Below are 6000 nucleotides of genomic sequence, written 5' to 3'. Positions count from 1 at the left end.
ATCGACATAATCCCGCCCAGCGTCGAGCAGACGGGAACGTGAGCGTGTCCCCTCGTTTTCCGTTTCGCACGAACTTTGGTTTGGACTGGTGTTAGCCATTCCGCCGCGTCGCCCGCGTGTTGTTCTCTGTTGTTGCCGTTAGATCCCTAGTGTTGTTTCTTCGGGTGTTTGTGTGTCCTTCCCAGAATATATGTTTCTTACTTGTGCTGAGCCCACGGCATCACTTGTCGTTGATCCTCCTCCGCGAGCCTCACACCCGCCTGCTTAACACGCGGCCTCACAATATATATATATATATATATATATATATATATATATATATGTGTGTGTGTGACGTCCCGCAGATGGATGGTGCAGGGCAGTTGACCGGAATGGGAGATCAGCCACCAAGAGACGGTGCGGTGCGATAGTGGTGCACGAGGAAGAAGAAGTTGTTAATAAAGGTGTTGGTTCGACGGACGCCATGTCTCCTGCGTTACACTAGCCGACAGGATTTACCGTGCAACCCCGCATCATGACAACATCCAAGAAAGCCATCACCATCCCCAAGTACTCGGGAGCAAGCGACGATGTTCCCTTTGACAAGTGGCTCCGACTCTTCGAGGTGAAGACTGCGGCCGCTGCATGGACCGAGCGAGACAAGTTGTGCAATTTCTCCGATTACTTTGAAGGTGAGGCCTTCCGCTGGTACCTTACCGAGGTGTTTGACACTGGCACAGCTTGGGAGGACCTCGTTGCATGCATGACCGAACGGTTCGCAAGCGCCATCGCGGATCCATTCCGTCAGTTCATGCATTGCCGCCTGAAATCGGGCCAGAGCCTCAAGGAATATTACGATGAAAAAATGTGTCTGGGACGCCTTGCTGAACTAAAGGACGCGCACCTTATATCAGGGCTCATCGACGGCCTCCCTGCTGAAATGGAAATGGCTCTTGCTGGGCTTACTCCATCCACCCCAGCAGCGTGGCTTTTAGCTGCGCTTAGAGTAGAGGCTGCTATGAACCGAGCTAAATCGCACCGCGTTCCACCAGGTCGACACGCACAGATCAATGCACCGAGCGGCAATTCCTATCAGCGTCCACCTAATACGCCGGGCCGAGCACCCATGTCCGAATGCAGGCATTGCGCCATGGCCGGCTTGCCACGACAGATGCACTGGCACAATGAATGCCCACGACGCGCAAGCATTTCCGCCCTCGCTACCAACCAGGGAAACGAGGAGGGCGACCCAAAGCTATGTTAATTCACTTTGATGCACTCATTAACGGGCACCCAGTCAGCGCTACTCTTGATACCGGAGCCACAATTACCTCTATCAGCGAAGCAGTGCTGACAACCCTTCGCCTGCAAATAATGAGAGATTCATGCATCACTGTAGATCAAGTAACATCATCTACCAAAACTTTGGGTCGCGTCAATCTAAAAGTACAAATCGGAAAAATCACCAAGGAAATAGAAGCGCACGTTCTGCAAGGAATGAAGAGCAATCTACTTCTTGGCTTGGACAGCGCCTGCCTCTTCAACTTGTTTCTAGACCTCGACACCCTGACCCTACGCCAAGGAAATAATGTCCTTCACTCTCAACGCCCACAAGTCCGTTACACGGCTGACAAAAACGCTTGTGTACAGGAACCTCAAGCTTCCGATTTGGGCCACCTAAATGAAACTCAGAGGTGTGCACTTAAGCAGCTTCTCCGCAAGTACGAGGACATTTTTTCCAAATCACAAACTGACATTGGGTGTATCAGTAGCGAGATGCATCGCATTCCCGTCACAAACAACGTCCCCATCCGCAGGGCTCCCTATCGATGCTCAGAAGCCGATAGCGTCGAAATGGACAGACAAGTCAGCGACCTTCTCACGCAAGGCGTAATACGGCTGTCTACGTCTCCGTACGCTGCCCCGGCACTTCTGGCAGAGAAAAAGGGAGAAGGGCGCACACGTTTCTGCATAGATTACCGCAAGCTGAACGCAGTGACGGTGCCCGACTACCAACCCATCCCTCGCATTGACGACGTTCTAGACTCTCTCGGGAAATCGACGTACTTTTCAACATAAGACATCACATCGGGTTACTGGCACGTCAAGATGCACCCGGAAGACATTCCGAAAACAGCCTTTGTGACACGTACCGGTCACTACGAATGGCTTGTTATGCCTTTCGGTCTCCGGAACGCCCCAGCCACTTTTGAGCGGGCTGTCAAGTCCATCCTAGCAAAACACCGCTTAGCGCACGTCACGAACTACTTCGATGATATTGTGGTGTACTCTGACACGTTTTCTGACCATCTGAAGCATCTCGACGCCGTTTTAAACGCTTTTAAAAGCGAATGCGTCAGGCTCAAAATGAAGAAATGTCAGTTCGCACAAACATCCATTGAGTACCTGGGACACAGGGTTTCAAATGGCGCAGTCACTCCGAAACGAAGCAACGTGGAGGAGATTTTGCGGTTTCCCACACCATCGCGCCCGAAAGAGCTGCAGCGGTTTCTCGGTACCGTGAACGTTTACCGTCGGTACATCGCTCACTTCAGTGAAATTGCCCATCCACTGACGTGCCTCCTCAGCAAAGATGCTACGTGGAACTGGGACTCTGACTGCCAACTGGCTTTCACAAAGCTGAAGAAATGTGTCACGGAAGAGCCGGTTCTTGCCATCTACGATGCCTCCAAACCTTGTGTGCTGTACTGTGATGCATCCAGCAAAGGTATCGGCGCCGTTTTGAAGCAGGCTGATGAAGAAGGCCGGGAGCACCCAGTTGCATACCACTCACGCAAGCTGCTCAAGCATGAAGTCAATTACGCCATCACAGAGCTTGAATGCTTGGCAATTATTGACGCTATCGACAAATGGCACTGCTATCTACATGGAAAACCTTTTACGGTTGTCACCGATCACGCTGCGCTACAGTGGCTTAAGAACATCAAGAATCCGCGAGGCCGTCTGTTTCGATGGTCCTTGAAACTCTCCATGTACGATGTAAACATCAAGCACCAAAAGGGCGCTGAAAACATTGAAGCTGATGCACTATCGCGAAACCCGATTATTCAGCTTCTATCAGCTGACCAACTGCAAAAGCATCCCAACGACAAACCGCCTTGCAAGCACGTCATTGAGAACGGAATGGCCATAGTGACGCGCAGAGGGATTCGAAAAGTCTACGTTCCTGCTGCTCTGCGACCTTCTCTTCTTCAGAAGGCTCATAACGCTTTTGGTCACGTTGGAGTCAAGAAGACATTGCGACTTCTGTCTCCACAATACTATTGGCCTGACATCATCACCGATGTCTCAAAATATATTCGCCACTGTGACACTTGCCAGCGCTGCAAGAAGACGAAGACCAAGCGTTTCGGATCTTTGGAGTCACTACCACCAGCTGAACAACCATTTGATCTTCTGGCCATGGACACCATTGGAGGTTTTGCGAACTACGGTTCTCCAAAAAGATTCATTCACTTGGCCGTTGACCATGCCACTCGTTACGTGTGGGCTTTTGCGCACCGAAATGAGACCTGCGATGCGTACATTTCCTGCCTGAAGAGCATCTTCGTCGCTGGAAAGCCTCGGAAGTTCCTTTCCGACCGCGGAACAGGATTCACCGCAGGCAAATTCAAGCAGTTCCTCAAACACAACAACATTCATCAGCTTTTCACAAGTTCTCAACGCCCGCAGTGTAATGGCCTAAACGAGCGCACTAATCAGTCCATAGTTACTCGCCTCCGCTGCAAAATCAACGACGAACCGCGAAAACCATGGACACGCCTTCTTCCAGAGGTTGTCGATGAGTACAACAAGACACCTCATGAAGTCACCGGCTACCCACCATGTTTTCTCATGTATGGCACACCATCATACCCCTGCCTCCTCTCCAACACTGCCGAAACCCTGCAAGACGCTCGCACAAACGCAGTACGCAATTCCCTCGCGTATCACGAGAAGAATAAGCTCATCTACCACAAGAAGTTTCTTCCGTCAGAGGTCCAGGTGGGAGACTGTGTGTTATATGAGTCACCCTGGCATCCCAACCGCGGCAAACTCTGCGCGATAATGGAAGGACCGTATACTGTCCTACGCAAGATCTCTGCGGTAAACTACGAGATCGACCGCAGCGTGGCTCCACTCGGTCGTCAGACTGACATTGTCCATGTGGGGAGGCTGAGACGATATTATCCGCCCCTTCACCAAACACTCTCTCGGGGGGAGGGGGAAGCGTGTGACGTCCCGCAGATGGATGGTGCAGGGCAGTTGACCGGAATGGGAGATCAGCCACCAAGAGACGGTGCGGTGCGATAGTGGTGGACGAGGAAGAAGAAGTTGTTAATAAAGGTGTTGGTTCGACGGACGCCATGTCTCCTGCGTTACATATATATATATATATATATATATATATATATATATATATATATATATATATATATATATATATATATATATATATATATATATATATATATATACACAGAGACAGAGACAGAGACAAACAAGAAAGACCTAGAAAATAGAAATAAGTTTACTGACATTTCAGGGAGAGGACTCCCTGATATATATATATATATATATATATATATATATATATATATATATATATATATATATATATATATATATATATATATATATATATATATATATATGTGTGTGTGTGTGTGTGTGTGTGTAGCGATTCAGAATAGGAAATCAGGGGCGCGTTGAAAATAACACAGAAATAAGAGTTGGCAGTCAATAAAACGTCGGAAAGCAATGGGGAGGATGTGGTACGTCATTGAAACAGATAAAGAATTTGGAAAGAAAGAAAGTGGAGAAAAAATGCCCGCCAGATGGGATCCGAACCCACGACCTCCAGAATACCGGTCTGGTGCGATAGCCACTACGCTACCGGCGGGGCGATTTTCCCCTCCACTTTCTGGGGTATTTATGTTTAGGTATTTTTTTGTTTCCTGTGCTTGGGGGTGGTAGCCAGCGCCACTCGGACTACTCGGGGTGAAGGGGACCTCCTTTTTAACCCCCGGACCGTGACTCTTGTGTTTACGACATGTCGAGAGTGGTCGACCAGCGTTGAACCCTCTTAAGCTTCATATGGCACCAAGACTGCCAGAACAGAGGCCCTCGCTATGCATGTAGCGAATCAGAATAGGAAATGAGGGGCTCGTTCAAAATAACACAGAAATAAGAGTTGGCAGTCTATAAAACCTTTCGACTTCTTTCACTATTTTTATACTGGCCCATCGAACCTCATGATCAATATATATATATATATATATATATATATATATATATATATATATATATATATATATATATATATATATATATATATATATATATATAGAAATAAGAGTTGGCAGTCAAGAAACATATATACTCCACTTTCTTATTTTCCAAATTCTTTATCTTGAGCTACTACATCCTCCCCTTTGCTTTCGTAGGTCTTCTTGACTGCCAATTCTTATTTCTGTCCTATTTTCAACGAGCCCCTCATTTCCTATTTTGATTCGCTACATGCATAGCGAGGGCCTCTGTTCTGGCAGTCTTGGTGCCATAGGAAGCTTAAGAGGGTTCCCCGCTGGTCGACCACTCTCGACATGTCGTAGACGCTCGAGTCACGGCCCGGGGGTTAAAAAGAAGGTCCCCTTCACCCCGAGTAGTCCAAGTGGCGCTGGCTACCACCTCCAAGCGCAGAAAACAAAAATACCTGAACATAAATACCCCAGAAAGTGGGGGCTAAAGTACCCCCGCCGGTAGCGTAGTGGTTATCGCACCAGACCGGTATTCTTGAGGTCGTGGGTTCGGATCCCACCTGGCGGGCATTTTTTCTCCACTTTCTTATTTTCCAAATTCTTTATCTTGAGCTACTACATCCTCCCCTTTGCTTTCCGAGGTCTTCTTGACTGCCAATTCTAATTTTTGTCTTATTTTCAACTAGCCCCTCATTTCCTATTCTGATTCGCTATATACATATATATATATATATATATATATATATATATATATATATATATA

This window comes from Haemaphysalis longicornis, unplaced genomic scaffold (genome assembly GCF_048455015.1).
Source record: "Haemaphysalis longicornis isolate Haplotype H1 unplaced genomic scaffold, Haemaphysalis longicornis Haplotype H1 scaffold_1, whole genome shotgun sequence".
Taxonomy (NCBI): Eukaryota; Metazoa; Arthropoda; class Arachnida; order Ixodida; family Ixodidae; genus Haemaphysalis; species Haemaphysalis longicornis.
Note: the sequence above shows the minus strand (reverse complement) of the source record.